The following is a 20,284-nucleotide window of genomic DNA, read 5'->3' on the forward strand; positions in this document are numbered from 1 at the left end:
GTAGCAAGTGTGAAGAAAAACAAGAAAATGGTCTTTCCAAGATGGTGATTAGACCTTGGGAAGAACTTTCATTCAATAAAAATCGACATGGCTTGGGATACACCAAAGAAAACAATTTTTATGTACCATATTTCTCAAGGTCAGTTCAGTTTGTAAGTGCAGGTTTTCTAGAAAATATCCAGAATATTATTAAGTGTAACTATTGTAAAAGAAATGGTCATATGGAGAGTAAATGTTCTGACCTCCATCCTTGTCTTCATTGTGGGAAGACAAATCATCTATCAGAGAAATGTCAAATGCAAAAGAAGACTAAAATGATAGTTAATTATGGATGGATAAACCCTTGGAGATGGAATCTACAAGTAAAGAAGCTGCACAAGTCTTACAATCTACTTAGGATAGAGGTAAAGATAATTTTGCCTGAAGAATTGAACAAAATTAAAAAGAGAAAATCTCATACACCTTAAGGGGGGAGTTCAAAAATCAAATGCAAATGATAGGTGGTTAAACAAAACCCACCAGTTGTCTCTCCTTTCAGTTGACAAAGGGGGGAAATGATGATGGAATTGAAGATGGTTGTTAAACTAAAATTTTGACAAACTCAACAAATTTTCCAATGAATATCAACAAATATGCTTGTGGGTATCATCAAATCTGCCAGTGGGTCTCAACAAATATGCCAGTGGGCATAATCAAATTTGCCAAATGGGCAAGTGAACTTTGAGTTTTCAACATCCAGTTTTAGTGTTTTTTTAGGCAATTCTTCAGCAACTCAACGTAGGAGTACTTAAACAGCGCAACAAGTAGTTCTTCAACAACTCAACACATAGGGGTTTCAACATGAAGACTTGGAGATGGTACCAGGTTCTTACTCCGGACTTATGACTGAGGGGGGAATGTTAGCCTCATACATATATTAACAATCATTGAGTCCAAATTAAATATTTATTAAGTATTTATTAAAGAGATCGTGAAGGAATAATTCATAAGAAAATGTGAAACTATTCATAATGAAAGTAGACTTACTCTAGAAGTCTACATATGACCAAAGATGAGAATAATGAGAGAAGTTAGGGATGGAAATCCCACAAAATCAACTAAGATATTTGTGGAGATATTGTGGAGAAAGTTGTGGAAGAGGTTCAACCAATTAACCAAATTGGAAATTTGTTATGGGAACCACATTTCTATAATACGAGGCCTCATGTATTGTGAGTGTGTGTGAATAATGTATCATTTTTGTAAATTAATGAATTAAGGCTTAAAACATTTTCTCCCAATTTTGTCTCATGTTTCTGATATTTTGTTTTTATTAATTACTTTACATAGGTTGTAAAGAGGAGGAAGAAAATGAACACGAAACATTGAAAGAAGAGGATATACACCATGAACCAACCCTGGAAAAATAAGAAATGAATATGACCATAGCTTGTAATGCATTGCGGGCATTACGACTCCTCAAACTCTCAAAATAGAAGGATATATCAAGAAGAAAAAAATAATAGCGCTGACTGATTCATGTAGTATCCACAATTTTATTCATTGTAAGATAGCCAAGGTATTGAATTGCCTTCTATATCCAACACCAGAGTGTCAAGTGATAGTTGCAAGTGGATGAACTATAAATTTATCTGGAAAGTGCCATAATATCAAGCTAACCATGGGCGAATATGTATTGAATAGTCCAATGCTTTCCATTCCAATGGGTGGTGCTAGTGTTGTATTAGGAGTCCAATGGTTTCAATCTTTGGGGACAATAACTCTTAATTTTCAAAAAAATTTCTTGAAATTTTTCTGGAAAGGAAAAGAATTTCAATTAAGGGGTATCACAGGGAAACTAGGGAAGATAATAAATTCTAATGGCATGACAAAGCTTTTGAAGAAAGAACAATGGGGTGTAAATGCATAATTATGCTCACTAGAGGTTCAAACATCGAAATCATCCATTTCTCCTGATCTGCAAAAGGCTTGGACAATAATTCCAAAGAATTTGTGACTCCCACAATCCTCCCACCTATTCGTGATTATGATCATGCTATTCACTTGATTCTAGGAAGTTTTCGGCCAAACATCAGCCCTTACAAATATCCCTATGCCCAAAAGAGTGAAATTGAACACATGGTTGCAGAAATGATAGTGAGTCGTATAATTCAACCTAGCCAAAGTTCTTTCTCTGCTCCAGTAGTATTGGTGCACAAGAAGGATGGATCATGGCGTATGTGTTCGGATTATAGGGAGCTCAAAAAGTTCACTATTAAAGATAAATGTCCCATTCCTGTCATTGATGAATTGTTGGATGAATTACATGGATCAGTTTACTTCACCAAGTTGGATCTTTGTTCATGATATCATCAAATTAAAATGAAGACTGAAGACATTCCGAAAACAACATTCAGAACTCATGAAGGTCATTATGATTTTTTGGTCATGCCTTTTGGCTTTATTAATGCACCTTCCACATTTCAAGGTTTGATGAATCCCATTTTCAAACCCTTCCTTAGAAAAATTGTGCTAGTATTTTTTATGATATATTAATCTACAAGAAGTCTTGGAAGGATCATGTTCAACATGTTGACAGGGTGCTCAAACTATTGGAAGAAAAACAATTATATGAAAAAAACTTCAAATGTTTCTTTGAAGTACAGGAGGTGGAATACTTGGGTCATACTGTATCTCATGAGGCTGTTAAGGTAGACCCTAACAAAATTAAAGATATTAAGGAATGAAAAATCTCCACAACCTTAAAACATCTTCAAGGATTTGTCGGGTTGACAGGGTATTATCATAAGTTTGTTAAGAATTATGGGAGAATAACAACGCCTCTAACAACATTGCTGAATAAAGATGCATTTTCTTGGACTCCAGAAACAACGAAGGCCTTTGAATACCTTAAAGAGGCAATGTGCCAAACACTGGTCTTAACTACACCCGACTTCACAAAAACCTTTATTGTGGAATGTGATGCCTCAGGAAATGGAATTGGTGCTCTTTTAATCCAAGAAGGAAGACCCATTACTTTTGAAAGTCCTCCAATCAAGGGAAACTATTTACACAAACTTATTTATGAAAAAAAATGTTGGCAATACTACATGCACTAAAGCAATGACGACCTTACCTGATGGGGAGACACTTCAAGGTAAAAACAGATCATGATAGTCTTAAAAACTTTTTGGAACAAAGATTATACTTAGAAGAACAACAAAAATGGCTCACAAAGATGTTGGATTATGACTTTGGATTCATCTACAAAAAATGGAAGCAAAATGTTGTTGCAGATGCACTACCAAGAAAGGATGAGGATGTGAAAACATTGCTATGTGCCATTTCTATTATCCAACTTGATTGGATAACTGAAGCAAATGATGAATGGAAGAATGATAAAAAAGTGTGGATACATTCAAAATTTGCAGCAAGATCCGAGTACATATAATACATTTATATGGAAAAATGATTCATTATGGTACAAAGATCACTTATATCTATGAAATAATTCCCAACTCAAACAAAAGATTTTTTTGGGATTGTACACCTCCCGCTTAAGAGGACACTTAGTATTTTTAAAAACTTACCACAGGGTCAAGAAGGATTTTTTTTTGGGATGACCCTAAATCTGATATTCAAAAGTTTTTGGCAAAATGTTTGGTTTACCAACAAAATAAAGGTGATAGAATTAAGACCTCGGGTCTATTACAACCTTTATCCATTCCAATTCAGTGTTGGGAGGAGGTCTCAATGGATTTTTATCACAGGTTTACCCAAGTCCGAAGGAAAGAGTGTTATAATGGTGGTAGTTGATAGACTTACCAAGTATGCACACTTTTTTGCATTATCTTATCCTTTTAAAGGCAGTACAATTACTTTTGCATTTATGGAAACAATCCAAAAGCCACCTAGAAACCCAAAAATTATTGTAAGTGACAGAGATCCCATTTTCATTGGAAGTTTTTGGACGAAATTATTTTCTTGTCTTGGTACTCAATTAGCCCATAACTCATTTTATCATCCTCAATCTGATGGGCAAATTGAGATAGTGAATCAAATGTTTGGAAGGATATATTCGTTGCTGTAAGGACCAGTTTGTGTAAGGACCAGTTCTATACTCTATATATATATATATTTTAAATAAATCACAATAAAATACAACCAGAAGAGAAAAACATTGTGAATTCAAATTTATTCAGCACTGTCTAACACATTCATGAATTTCATTTCACTGAACATATCATAAAATTTACATATATTTAACTAAGGCCATAAAGAAATTATACAAAATAATATTGCAACACATATATACCGTTCACCAGAAGACGAGACTCCACTTGATTTGCCGTTACTTGTCTTCCCTTGTTGTCGGTCACATCCGAGAGTGAATGACGATGTACTTGATCTGAATGTGATGACCCATCGGTTAACCTCCCAGCCTACTCCTTGAGTATTCTTCTAACCCGCGGACCCCTAAGCTGCAATGGGGTTGTACAATGGAGGAATGCAATAGATGGTAGAGGAGAGCACTTCTTGGCTCAAGAGTCCCCTCTCTAAAATCCTCTATCTCACCAAACTCCTATAGTTTCGTAATCACTGCACTGACATAGTCTCATCCATCCAACAATAGGGTCCTCCAAAAGTCCTTTCTCCCATGGCTTGCCCCTTCTTTTATAGGAGTCCTCATAGGTGACACTTGGCATGTCATGCATAATTAATTATTTTTTAATAATTCAATAGTTTGATTATTCACCCACCCATGTGTCACTCTCTCATCAAGGGTCTCCAAAATTATTTACTTAAATTTTAATTTAAAACTAATATTTTCTTCACCTCAACAAGGTTCTTATTCTTTTCCTAGTTGCCTTTTGATCTCCCCTTTTACTCAATTTGGGTTCATTACTAAAGTCAATTGATGAGTCAAGATTTGATCCCATATCTACTCCCTAATTTAACTCAAGTTATCTCTTAGATGGATATTATTACGTTGGTTGTTGCTACATGGAGGTTCTCTACATTTCTTTAAAATTTGATTTATTAGTCTTATTTTAATTCACTATTCTCTTCTCTTAATTAGGTTTAAATATTTTAGGATTAATCTTTATCCTTACAATTATGTCCCTCTTTCCCCTTTTACCTAATTAAACTACATAATCTACCTAATATTTTTCCAACATGGGAAGGGTAGAGTTTTTAAGGTAACCTATTTTATTTCTTCCTATGATTCTCTTAACCCAAGTTTTATTTTTTATTTAATTACCTCGGTTTCTAACATCATTTACCCTCTATGTAAATTTATCTAGTTTTTATTTCTTGATTATATTTATCAATTAATTTATTTTTAATGATTCCAAGGGTGGCAAGTTTGGTCGTGCCCTTCAAGAACTTCCCTTGAAGTTCCAAGGGTGCCACGCCTAATAGTTTATTTGTGATGCCAAGTTGGTCATGCCCTTCAAGAAATTCCCTTGAAGTTCTAAGGGTGCCACGCCTAATAGTTTATTTGTGATGCCAAGGGTACCAAGTTGGTTGTGCCCTTCAAGAAATTCCCTTGAAGTTCCAAGGGTGCCACACCACTTGCCCTTCAAGCATTCAGTGACTACGAGGGGAAATTATAGGTGCAACGACATAGGCCACTATCATCTCTTATGCTGCATGCTATAGCGAGACTAATGGTGTCGGGGATCAAGGAATCTGCCTTGATGTGCGCCCCCCAGTAAAATTTTCATGAGCGACCCAACTTTGGGACCTGCCCTCATGACATTGTGATTTTCAAGGCGAAGGTGTTTCAACCCTTCTAGCCCAAGTCAGGCGGGAGTGCTAGTGGGTGAGATCAGGGACACTGTCCCACCCCTCCCATGTAGTTCTATCTACTTGTACAACCCCATCACCCATATGTGAGTCATTCAGTCAAGCAACTAATCTGTGCCTGCAACCATTAACATATCATCAGAATATAGATAAACATATATAGCAGGTTTCAAAATCGATTTAAAATTTCAAAGATAAATAATATAAATTTTCATCAAACCAAGTGTCATCAACTCGTCATATGCGAGTGCCTCTGATGGTTTCCTGCCATACTTAATAATCATCAGTAACAAGGTTTCTCAGTGTTAGTAATTGTCATAATAACATTATTAACATCACCTAGTCATTCGCATCATTGCTCATTGTGAACTAGAACTAATGCAAGTAGGTAACATGGGGGCACATCCATCATGGCTATCATCATCATAACATCAATGGAAACATACCTATCCATCAAAGCTATCATCATCATGATATAAGTAGAGAGCATACATATGCTTTACTGCTATCATCATAAATTCAATAGAGACCAAACATAACCATTTACGCTACAATCATCATAATATCAATAGAGAACATTCATAACCATAAATGCTACAATCATTATAATACCAATAGATACATACATAACCATTAATGCTATCTTCATCATAATATCAATGGAGAACATACATAAACATCACAACCACTAATAATAGAGTCATATGCCCGGATCCTCAACTTGAGGTCCTCAAAGAATAAAGTGTGGACCTTAGGGCTAAATAAATGTTAATGACATATCATTACCAGTGAACTAGAGCGGGGCACTACATACACCCCCACTTAATAATGGACTTCGTCTCGAAGTCCTTGGAATAGGTAAGGAAAATGGTGATGCATCTCTTCTGTGTCCTCCAAAGTAGCTCAATTGGGACTATAGATGTCCCACTAGACCTTAACCTAGTCCACTAACAGTCGTCTAAGCTGCAAAGTTCATTGATCCAGTATGTGCACTGGTTCGACCATCATTGTTCCCTAGTCTGAACCTTGAAATGACCAAAGTCAATAACATGCGAAGGATCTTGAAATATAATGACGCAAAACAGAAACATGAAACACATCATGCATACGCGCTAAAGATGGAGGTAAGGAAAACCTATATGCCATCGACCCTTTCCTTTCGAAGATTTCAAAGGTCTCACAATGAAGTCTGTTATCACTCAGATGTTTTCCCTAGAAGTTATCAAAGAAGGAATAGTCTGAGATAACTACAAACTTAATCTTTTAGACTCAGGTTCTAGCCAACCTAAGTCCAGAGAGGGCTCTCTCTTTATAATTTAACTTTGTTTTGGATAGGATTTTAGGCTAGTTATTAGTGCTCATGATGTTTTGTTTTTATTGGGTGGTGGAATTAAGAAAACAGATGGGCAGAACAAGTATTCAGACCATTGGGCTATGGAGTCAATCAAGAAAAGCTTAACTGGATTTGATCTATTATTGAGGTAAGAGTCCACAGGGTAGGCTAGCACAATGAGAGAAAATTTGCAGGTTCAAAATGGGTGAAAGTCCTAACCAGGGCCAAGGGCAATGAAGAATCCTTAACTGGGATAGGGATGAAGAAAGGAAGGATGGCCAGTAGCGAAGGGCAATGAAGAATCCTCAACTATGGGCCAAAGGGGGGTAAACTATGGAATTAAGGGGGCAATTAAGAATCCCCAGACCAAGGCAGTTTAGTAGAAAACATAAATAAAACAAACAGTTAAAACAGAGAGCACTTAAGCTAATTCTGATGATATCATTCCTTGTTTGCTTTTAAAATTTTATAAAAAACACATGAATAATTCATGACATAAAGGGAAAACGAGATTTAAACATGAGAAAGTGATACTTATTTGTTCCAATTGTGCACAAGAATCGAGTGAAATGTCCTCAGCTTTATTTCATAATCTAGTAAACCAATCCAGTCTTGAGTACAATAGCTCCTTAGCTTAAAACAAAATGTCTCCAGAAATGCTTTTTAATCCACCCTAATTACTTCAACTTGTGAAGTATTTATACAAAATTTAATACAAAATATCTCATAACCATATGAGAATTATTCTAGGAAACAAAAAATATCTTCAACACGAAGATAGAGACAGATGGAAAATTGATTGCTTGCTGTCCCTTTATTTGTGAATGTGCTGGCTGCTGGAGTTCGGATTTGGCTCTTGCAGTTGCTTTGGTAGTTATGTGCTGGATTTCACTCTTATCTTTGACCTACTGATACTCTTTACCTGTGCTGATTAATCCTGTATTACCTATTTTTACCTGACAAACATATTTTACCCCACAAATTTACTATAGTAACTTTATAGTAAATCTGTCAAATTGGTCCACCATTCACTATCTGATAATTTTATTCTGATCATTTTCCTGTAGACTTCATCAGCGTCTGTATTTTTGGCAAAATTTGGTTTGCTGGTGAACAAGTGTTTCACTTCATGTTCTATATAGAATAGATTCTCCAGGTCGTCATAAAGTACCTTTCCTGTAGACAATGCTTTTACTCTTGAATAACTAGCTTGGCTTTTGGACTGTTTACTCAATTTTTCAATGTAATATTCCTGTGTCATTAATTTGTCATGTATGACCAGAGGACTAGGAAGTCCTTTTTCTTTCACAATGTCATATTTTAACACGAAGCTGTCAATGTTTGCTTGAATGCTTTGACATCTTTTTTCCAAATTAAGCATCAGGTTCCTTTTAGTAAGAATCTTCTTTATCTCAATAATAGTTGTTGTTATGTCCTGAATCTCTAATTCATCCAGCTGGTACCTGTTTCTACTGTTCAAAAAATCTATCAACTGATTTGCTTCCTCAGGCTTGTCTCCCAGTTCTTCCTTTGTATTTTGTATGGTTTCCATGGCTATTTTGACGAATTCAATTTACTCAAAAATAATCTGAATGGAAGACCAAATATCATTGTGGAATCAATGATATTGGTCCATAATATATCATTGATGTCTCCCAATGGCTTTTCTAGAGTCAAATCATTTTCAAGGATCCTTATTCTTTCTACCATCGTTTGGTTTTTTCGAGTCTCTTCTTTGTGCTGTATTTCTGCAAGTGAACAACTGGTTTCCAGGCTTGTGACTTGTTCTCTGAGTTTCTTGAGTTCTGTGGCCTGGATGCTCATTTGTTCCATAGCTTTAACCAATTCATCCGCCTTTTTTGTTGTTATCCCTGTACTGGTCGATGTACCTATGGCTGAAGTAGTAGCTGCTACTGGCAATGCTATTACTGTTGGAATCGTTGGTGCCAAGGAAATTGCGAGGGTGGAGGGTACTGCTGTGGAAACTGTAGGTATTATAGTCTGAGGAGCAGTGGCCAGCTCACCTTGCTTGGACTGTATCAAATTCTCCAATTCTTTCTCAGTTTCATTTAATTGATCATTCAACTTAAGGACTAGGTCCATAAGTTCTTCCTCCTTCTGTTTTTCTAAAACTTCAGCGGTTTGAGGATGGTGAAGAGGAGGAATCTTGAGCTGCTTCTTAAGTGAAACTATGTCATCATTTTTCTTCTTTTATTAATTGCTCTTCTGCTTTGATATCCTTGGGATCATGTCCCAGCTCTCTGACCAAGTCTTCCAAAGTCTTTATTCTGGTGTCTTTGGCCTGAGAAGAGGCCTTTTCCAATTGAAGCTGTGCAGATGTGTTATTCAGTGAGTTCTGCAGTTGATGAGCTGTGATTGCTTTGTTGGTCAATGTAGAGTAGACCATTTCACCTGTTTGTTTATGCAGCTCTATTTGGTCAATAGGATGAATATCCTTTGCCAAAACTTCAAAATCAGTTTTCAAATAGTCAACCATTGATTTTGGTTGTTGCACAGTTGGCTTAAGAAAGCTCATCTGCATCTTGCCTTCCTTTATGTCAAAGGCTGACATCAGCCTTGTTTGGTTTGTTGGAGCCAGTCTGAGATAATGAGCATAGGTTTGAGCCTTTAGTTTTTCGTTCCTTGCCTTGATTTCTTTATACTTTTCTTTGATATCCTGGCTCTAACTAGAAGGAGCCCTGAAGGAAGATACCTCTGTGCTCTGTTGCCTTTCTAATACCTGGAACTGTGAGGTAGATGGTGTACCTCCTGAAGGGATAGTATGCACACTATTAGTTCTTTCTGTCACTGTGTTGCCTGCTGTTTCCTTGGTGTATTCTTGTTCAGAAAATGGGTTTAACCTTTGTCTCTTAGCATAAGTTTGATTAACATGTATGGTGGAAGGAGTGGCCTCCTCCCTGTCTCTTTTTGGATTTTTCTCCTCATTTAGAGGAGTCTGCAAAATGGGGGGATTGCTCATATTTTGTTCTATTTGATTGAGCTCCTTTGAAATCTCAGGTAGCTTTGAATCTTCTGCCTGCTCTGATGATCCTGGTTGGCTTGATGGCCCTGCTTGCTCCGAAGTTTGTCCACTGTGTTCCTGTGACTGCCTTTGAGATGGAGTTTCTCCAGGCACCTGTACAAATAAATCTTCATCAAGCCTCCTATCTAAATCCATCAATACATTGTCAACGACAACCTTTGTACTATCTTGATCTACTAATGTGTTTTCCACCCATTCAGTTTGATTGGCATACTGTTCAATTTCTGGGATCCTATGGTGGATGTAAGGAGATAGCTTATTTTTCTGTCTCCTATTACAAATAAAGCTGTGGGGATCATAGATCCACATGAAACTCTGTTTTAATTTCAACCTTTGGAGGATTTCATCTGCCTCCTTTCCTGCTTCTCTACTGTTACAAATGAAAGGGCCAAGATGATCTTTTATTCTTAATTGGGCCTTTTTCTTGGTTCTAACAAAATGCACCTCATCTGAATTGATTATTTGTCTGTAGTACTCTAGAGCAAATAATCTCATGGGGAGGTACTTTGGCATTTTGTAAGGTGGTAACTCACATCCATAGATTCTGATTTCTGTATGGTTTTGGTACAAGTACCAATCCCCTACTTTGTATTTCTTTGACAATTGCAGGATCCTCCTGATGTCTGCATTGATTCTGGGAGGAGGGCTTCCTAGCAACATGGTTGCTACTGGATGTAAAAAGAGGTCTATGAAGTCATTATAAGAGTACTGAGCATCAAACTGATGAATCAAAGAAGTCCAAAAGATTACTGATCTGGGGTTTCCTTTAGTATCTAGTTTTTGGACAGAGAAGGGAAACTTATCAGTTTGATAGTAAAGAAATAAATGGTACAGGACTGATGAATATTTGAACACTCTTTCATTTTCCAATCTCAGAAACTGATCATGCATCTTATCTAAGATGAATTTTGCATAATCAAATTTGACTACAGGAGGCTGGCCAGGGGTAAAAATAGATATGTAGGCAAAAATGATATCATCTACATATTCACTAGTGGTAAAACCTAAAATGCATGATATCATTGATGTGATATCTTTGCCCAGACCAGAAAAGAAGGATGACATGTAAGGAGGGGGGTCTTTTGGCATGTATTTTTCTTCAGCAATGAAAGTCTGGAGGATTTGAGTACTTCTGGAACTAGATAGCTTGGAGAATCTGTCAAGCAAATCAACGATGGTAAGGGGGGTTAGGTTTTCTTGAAGTTGTAACTGTAACATCTCATTTATGGATTATGCAATGATAATGAATATGACTTTATGATCTCGGGACATTACAACTCTCATGATAGGGTCATAGTTTGCATGACAGTAGTGGATAATCTCCTGGAAGACATGAACACTGGGGAATTGATATTTGGGTAGGTTTGATTCCCAGAGGCCTATCTTATCTGCATGGTTTAAGTAGTTATCTCGGTGTCTGTAATGGAATTTCAAAGGGGATTATTCAAAGATGAGGTCTTTAATCTGAAAATCTTTGTCAGTCAGGGGAAGATCTAAATCTCTGTGGGGAGTAGTAACTGGCATGACATTCAAAGCAATTGGGGCGTCCATCCTTGGTTCTTGTGGATTTCAAGGACGAGGGCAAAGAATTTCAGGGAAATATGGAAAAATTGGATTATCACAGAGTATCTTAGGAGTATCAGACAGCTTAACTTACCAAATTACTTAATTTTTAAAGCAATTTAGCTCAGGTTTGGCATGAAAATAAGGTTTCTCAGTGGAAAGTAGGGTAAATCCCCGGTTTCAGTTGTCTGAAATGAATAATGGTACTAGTGCACTGTTAGCAGGGAGCGCATGGGTCTGCAATGGTAATCTGGAGTTCAGTGGGTTCGGGAGGTTGATGGTTGGTAGCGGGTTGACAGTTTGAACGTACTCTGTGTTTGCATGGAGAACAAAAGTTTTCTTTCTTGGTAAAAAACAAAAATAATGAGTATTTTTGGTTTATCTGCAAAGTCAATGATTTTGGCGGGTATAATGGAAAAGCGACAGTTGGCGCCAACTGACGGAGGTGACGTTTTGTCGTGTAGTGAAGGCGGTAAGCGGAATTTATCGCACCGCTTTTGGGGACTTGGCGGTATTGGGAGAGGTCTGCCCAATGCCATTCATCGGGCGACACGTAGCAAAGGGGTGAATAGTAAAACCGCTCACATCAGGCAGGTAAAGGTCGGCATTGGAGGTCGCCCGATATGAGCGACAGCCGTTAGATCTGAAGGGGTCAGATCGTACGGTGATCGGGATGTGATTTGGTCGGGGAGTTTAATGGAGGGGCCCGACGGGATTTTAATTGCGGGTTAGGGCGGCTTAATGACGTCAGGGGTGAATTGATTGGAGGAAGGTTATTAATTAATCACGGTTTGATCAATTAATCCCTTTTTGTAATGGCGGAGGGTTATGGCTCTTAATTAGTCACAAATCGACTAATTAATCCATCTAATTTATTTACTTAATATGGTTTATATTCCAAACCATTGGGGCGGGATATTTAACATTAGGGATTTTAATTAAATATACGGGAAAGGGGTTTATTTTTCGGGAGTTAAATATAATAAAAGTTAAAGTTAATATGAAATGGAAATGGGAACAAATTGCGCTAAGTATAATGTCTTGACACATTTGTTCATGCATTTAAATTTACACATTATAACTTAGGCTTAATGATTTTTGGGGGTTTTTATGTAAACAAAAGGGAGTTTTAGGTAAGGTTGATTACTTTCCCTAGGTAAATGGTAATTTCACCTTAAGAAAAGGGATTTTTAGGTGAGATGAATGTTTATGGAGGAAGTGAATGTTTGTAAAGGGTTTGTAGTATTTAAACCTTATAAGTTATTTGGCCGAGGGTCCGGTCCCTTCAGAAGTCAGAGAAATGCTCTGAGCCCTTTTAACTTAAGGTTTTAGGTACTTTGATTTTTGCTTGTGGGAAATTAGTGAAAAGGTAAAATGAATGGGAAAATTAATCAATTGACTTTGTAACTGTCCCATTGTTATCCATGCTTTAAGCAATTTGATGACGTAAGTAAATGACATGATTTTATCCAATAAATCACCATAATTCTGCAACCATTCACCTACTTACCCATCTACACATCCTATCATTTTTTCTACTCTTTATTAGGATGCACTTGAACTGGCAAACCCTTATCAAATTTTTCTTTTATTTTACAATAGAAATCTATCTAAATCTATCCTTATTACATCCAAGGGCTTAGATTACTCTGTTGAACTCATTTTTTATTTACTTTACCTATGTACTTATTTGCCAAGATTAAACAGTTTGGTCAGATTTTATTATCTATTTCTAAGCATGAAATTGAAAACATAGAATAACCAAGATTAAACTGTTTGGTTACCATGGATTGTGGCATAAATAACAAGTTGCACACAATCATTATTGTACAAAAATTAAAATAGTGGTGGCATTTGGACTTGCACACTTTCATGGTCTTTCCTTTTCTTTGGGGTTCATTTTTTCATCTTTTTTGACATTTTTCATTCTTTTTGTCCTTTGATTTTTCTTTTAGGACATACTCTCTTTATATTTTTTAATTTTTTGATTTTTTAAATATAGAAAACATTTGCAAAAAGCAAAGATATGTATAGATTACAGGTTTAAATCTTATCTATTCATAAGTTATGACTCCTATTGGTATATGAACCTAACAGTGGCTCCACTTGGGGATGGCATTTCTTGGTGAAATGTCAAGAACTAGGAGATCAGTGGTCTTCTAAATTGCTGTGATTCTACTCTGCAATTTTCCCTTTTACTTTGCTGCTTTATTGATACTTATGATAGTATACTTTTGAAGCTTAGGGCCTTCTCTTCGGGCTTCAACTCCAAAATTCACCATCCAAACCACACTAAACTTTTGTAAAGGATATAATATGTACAAGTGATTAGTGAAATCAGTGACTAGGATCTATATAGTGCTTTAGCATTCGACCATTAACTGGTCCTCCTTCTACTTCTGCACCATCCAATTCTTTGAGAAAATAAGCATTATTACCTTTGAAAGCATAAATAATGTAAGGACCTTTCCATAGGAAGTCAAACTTCCCATGTTTCCCTTTATCTTCCCTTTTTGAGTCCCATTTCAGTGCTTTGTCTCCTAGATAGAAATCTCCTGCCTTGGTTCTTTTGTCAAATGCTTTCTTAACTTTCTCTCGCACCACTTGGGATCTGATGTAGACTTGTCCTCTGGTTTGCTGCAAATGAATAGTCTGGTTGATCTTTCTTTGAATGCCATTGGGCTCGACCTGTGATTCTTGGAGTAATTTCATCACTGGAGTTCCCAAAGAAGATGGGAAGACAACCTCCATTCCATAGACTAGCTGATAGGGACTTGTGCCAATAGATTTCTTTGTGGTCAATCTGTCTGCCCACAAAGCATTCACTAGTTTTTTATTCCAGGTCTTCTTATTGTCTTCCAATAGTTTTTTGATGATGTTTACTAAGCTTTTATTGGAAGACTTTGCAAGTCCATTTTCTTGGGGATAGTAGGCTGTGGAATGACCAAGGGTTATGTGATGTTTGTTGCAAAAATCAATCATCCTTTTTGATTTAAAGGCTGCAACATTCTCTGTGATGATTTTAGTGGGACAACCAAATCTGGATAGAATGTTGGTCTCAAGAAAACCTACTATGACAGTATCAGTGGCTTGTCTTGAGGGTATTGCTTCTATCCACTTTGTAAAATAATTTGTGGCAGTTAAGTTCCATCTATGTTGCGCAGAGGAGGGAGGATGAATTTCACCAATGAAGTCAAGACCCCATTGTTGAAAAGGTGTTTCAATAGATATAGGTTTCAAAGGTAATGGCAGTAGTTTTCTTTTCTCTTCGAAAATTTGATATTTGTGGCATGAGGTTACAAATTTTTTCACATCAGAAAACAGAGTGGGCCAGTAAAAACCAACCCTCAAGATCTTATCAGCTGTTGTCTTCCAATAGAGATGTCCCCCACAGTCACCTGCATGAAACTCTTGCAAAATTTTATCAGATTCCTCCTTTAACAAACAATTTAGAAAGATGCCTTCATGATTTTTCCAAAATAAAGCATTATCAATTATGCAAAACTTCAAAGATTTCATCTTTAAGAACCTACTTTTAGTCCTGGATAGCTCTGGAGGAGCTTGAAGGTTTTGTAGAATGTATATTATGTCAGCACACCATGGCAAGTCTATAAAGGCTTGGCTGATCTATGGAGTCGCCATCTCCTCTTCGTTATTTAGTTCTGCAATGAAGTTTATGTCTAGGGCCTGATAGTTTGATTCAGCCATTAGCTTAGCCAAACCTTGGCCTTTGATCAATTTGGTAGGTTTAATTTCTAAATCATACTCTAATATTGTAGCTATCCATTTTCTTCTCTTTTCATCAGGTCCATCCTGTGTTAGAATGTCCTTGACTACAACATTGGGGACATAAGCTACTATATGGGAGTACAAAATATAAACTCTGAAATCTTTAATTGCTTTAACTAAAGCAAAAGCATGTTTCTCCATTATGTTATACTTTAAAGGTCAATCTCTCAGGGCTTTACTAAAGAAGGCTATTGGCTGTTCAAAACCCTGATTATTTTTTTGCAAAAGGACTGTAGCAATGGTGTGTTCTGAAGCAAAAGAAAATATGATAAATTCCCTATCAAACATTGGAATGATGAGGACTGGAGTCTGTGTTAAGGCTAGCTTTATATCTTCAAATGACTTTTTAGCCTCTAGAGTCCACTTAATAGTCAAATCTTTCTTTAACATGTTGTTCAGTAATCTAATTAACTCAGCTAAATTAGAGATAAATCTCCTCAAAAAGTTTATTTTACCTAGAAATGCTTGAAGTTCTTTGATATTCCTGGGATGTGGTATTTGCAAAATAGCTTCAATTCTTGTTGGGTCAATCCTGATACCATCTTTGGAGATAATGTGGCCTAACAATTTCCCTTCTTCCAACCCAAATAAAGATTTTTTAGGATTCAGAGAAATTCCATATTTTCTACATTTAATAAAGACCTGCCTAAGATGATCCAGGGGTTGTTGATCCAATTTAGAGAATACTGTGAGGTCATCAAAGTAAATTCCCAGAAAGTCATGGATTTCTTTGGAAAAGGCTATGTCCATTGCTCTTTGAAAGGTGGCCCCTGCATTTCTTAACCCAAATGGCATTTTCACATACATGAAAGTGCCCCATGGAGTTGTGAATGCAGTCTTTGCCTGATCATCTGGGTGGACTAGGATTTGGTTATAATCAGAGAACCCATCTAGCAGTGAGATTTGGAGGAACCTACTACCCTCTGTAGTATGTGATCCATTTTCGGAAGAGGATAGTTATCCTTAAGTGAAACTTTATTCAAATTCCTAAGGTCAACACACAACCTAATTTCGCTAGTTTTATTTCTTGTGCGTACCAAATTGGAAACCCAATCTGAGAACCTGATAGGTGCAATAATTCCAGCTTCATACATTATTTTAATCTCCTTTTCAATAGAGGGTAGTAGAACATGGTTGATTCTTCTAAGCTTTTGCCTAAAAGGCTTTTGATCTTCTTTTAATGGAATAATGTGTTGTATTATGCTAATATCATAGGATTTTAGGTCTTCATAACTCCAGGCAAAAACATCTTGGAATTCTTTTAGCAGTTCCATATATTTCAGTTTTTCATTGGGAGGTAATGATTTTGATAGTTTTATCAATTTGGGATTTTCTTCAGATCCTATATTGCTTTCCTCAATGTCTGATTTCAAGGGTTCCATTTTAGGCTTTTTGGGAATATCGTTTGAATCGAATAAGTCCTTCAAATGAGTTAATCCTTTGGGTAGAAAATTATCTTTAACGTTTATGACTTTAGTTTCTTCATCAATGATTTCATCAATTTCCATCTGTTTTAGGTTTCGAATATCTGATTTAGTAAACTTTGTAGGGTGAAATCTATCTATCTGATCATCTTCTAGTTTGTTAATTTCTACTTTATCAGAGCAATTGATATTTAATGCTATGTCTGTGTCTATGTTGGTATTTACAAATTCAATATCTAAAGTTAAAAAATGGTTAATTTGCTGATCATTATCAAACACTTGCCAGTTCTTTAATTTGTCAGGAATAACAGGTCTATGCCTAACTTCAACAGTGTACTGATGGTTGGGCTTGATAGGATTCCAAGAAACTCTCCTAGGTTGTAGCTTGGAGATGTCTGGTAACATATAAAATTCAACTTATAGTTGCAAATGGATGAATGGAAGGAATGATGCTTGTCCAAGCCAGATAACCACTTCTATTTTGTTTCACTCCAGACATGCGTGAACACCCCTAGACTACAAGGCTTTAGACCACCAACTACTCACAGTTTAAGGATTGGGTGAATATGGAGAACACTGAACACACTAGCTTATGGATAAGACCATGTGATGGCCAGCTGCAACCAGTGAAGAAGCCTGCAAATCTAATCTCCTAATACACAGACAGGATGACAGCTCTCTGGCATTAGATGAATAGAAACCTGAATAACTTATGCAATGATACATACAAGTCTTTAACACAAAGATAGGATGACAACTACTCTAATGCTAAATATCAAGAGTTCTAGCATACAACATATCAGGCACAACTTGGAATAGAGGAGAAATGGAAAGTGAGCAGTTAACAACAAAAGAAGCTTGTATTAGCTGAAAATGAAGACGAGACGCTGCAAGTGTCAAAATAGTTACAGTCACCAGAAGTTGAACCTTACATCAAAACATCAACCATCAACCTTGATTACATCTTGTTTTGGGTATATATAGAGTTTCATTACAAAGGCACTTGGCCAATTTAGGTATGGAGGGGTCATAATTGACCACCAACTGCATTTAACTGCCTGATGGAGTCTCTGAGTGCGTTTTCTTGCTTTAGTGGATGAATCTGATCTTTTCAGGTGCTCTGCTGTCCTCTTAGGTAGTTAGAGTGTTCGTATCAATGAAGTTCCATAACTGCTAAATGCAGTTACGTGTTCATGTTTTGTCCTTTTTCCCTTCGGCCATACTGTCTATTAAATGTGGTTGTTGAGGAGCAATTGCAACTGGTACTGGTGGGCCGGTCACTATCGTCCTTCGGGCACACGGAACGGTCGAGGGACGTGGACTGCATAGCAAGTGGACGAATCAGATGAAGGAGCAAGATTGGTCGTCGGATCGGGAGAACAGACGACGGATATGGCTTGGCGGACTTATCGGAAGAAGCGGGAGCGGGATGAACGTGGGCCGTTGGATCTCCGGCGGACAGATCCAACGGTGATCGGGTAGCGAAGGTGCGTGACGGTTATCGGGCAGGGACGGAGGCTTAAGCGGTAAGCGGTATCGATCACACCACCTTTGGGCGTTAGGCAGTAAAGGGTGAGGGCGCGCGATTACATTCAGTGCGTGACACGTAGCGGTGGAGGAGAGAGAAAAACCGCTCTCCATTGCATGCTAATGTCCCATTGCTTTGTGGGTGCGGGGAGAGCGACTGCCATTGGATCTTCGGCGAAGGTGATCGGATGGCAGGGGGAAATGGTCGTGCAAGTAATGGCTGTGATTTAAAGAGGGGTTTATGAGCACGCGGAGCTATACGGATAAGGTTTAATGGTAATTTTTTAGGCCTTTACATATAGCGATATGTGATTGTGATCAGATCGCATCGCAATATCGCATCGGCGGAAGCCAAAGGGGTGCAGCCTTTACACACACATGGATGCGACTTGCGATAACGATTAAACCCGGACCTGATAAAGGAATTAATCATTTTTTAGGATTGATGAAGGGAGAATGAGCGGGGTAAAGGAAAAGGAGAAAGTGATGGCTATGAGCTTCTTTTGAGCATGACCAAAGATCGAGCTCACTTCCGACCTTTGGAAAATCAATATCATATAGCAGAGCTAACACTGGCTCCTTCTGGGGATGAGATCCTCCCTGTGAGGTCTCAAGAACTGCAGACCATTGCCTTTCCTGTGAAAACCAGATTAGTAAAATTTCCTAGTGTTCCATTGGGCATGGAGTCTAATTAAGCCCACACTAAAACTGATAAAAACGACATATTTACAACATTAAGGCCCAGAGACCTTAGACAACATAAATTTTCAAAAATCGCCCATTAACTGGGCCATAAAAAACTGTCTCTCCTTCCAAACTCTGCAGCATGAGAGAATTGTTTCCCTGGACCTGGGCGATGACGAATGATTCTGTCCATAGAACATTTATTTTACCAGGACCTCCTTGCCTTTCCTTCAGTGCATCCCATTGGGGAAAACAATCATCATACTGAAGATTGACCCTCTTTGTCTTTCCATGAAAGGTCTCCTTCTCTTGGTCAATATGCATGTCAGCTAATTCATCAAATATTTGCAAAATCAGGTTGATTTGATCACCTACGTCAAAAAGTTTAGGGCATTTGACCTTATCAGGTAGAGATGGTTTATATTTTACCCCTTATCTGTATGCTTTCATCCTTGGATGTTCTTCGCGGAAGCTTTTGTACACCTGCTGAATAACAATGGCTGCTGTGTACTCGACTGTGTCATTTGTGGCCTGCACAATTAATATAAATGGTGGACCAATGTATTCTTGTGTGTGGGACACAAAGACTTCACCTGCTTCTGTAGCCTGCTTAGAACCAGCCCCATCCAAGGAGGTGTCCCAAAACTGTGCACCTTATTCCTCTGTGATTTGGCAAACTGCCCTTTCAAGCTGTGTGGAGGCCACCTAGGTAGGCTTCGGAATATCAAGACTGAGATTATCAGTATCAGCCTTGGGCATTGAGTTATGGTTGGCCTCAGTGCCTAGGGGGCAACTATGAGGGATTGTCTCTTGAACAGACAGAGGAACATAAGATGATGGGGAACTGACTTCACCCTTTTTGATCACTGGGCTGAGGATAACAACAGGTTGGTCAATTTGCAGATTTGCATAGTCATTGGAAGCTGGGCTGGATTTAGGTTCAGGGTCTTCGAGGATGGATTTCTTGAAGGAATCATTCTTCACTGGTTCAATTAGAGGCATGGGTATTCTTGGATTCTAAATTTCTGACTGAAAACTGAAAGAAGAAGGGGAACCTTCAAGGCATCTTACCTTTATGGTTGGAGCTTTGAGGATGATGGGATTTGCTGCTGGTTGCTTCTGCTTATAATC

This window comes from Pinus tabuliformis, chromosome X (genome assembly GCF_031772625.1).
Source record: "Pinus tabuliformis cultivar Carrire ecotype Pingquan chromosome X, CPIR1, whole genome shotgun sequence".
Classification (NCBI taxonomy): Eukaryota; Viridiplantae; Streptophyta; class Pinopsida; order Pinales; family Pinaceae; genus Pinus; species Pinus tabuliformis.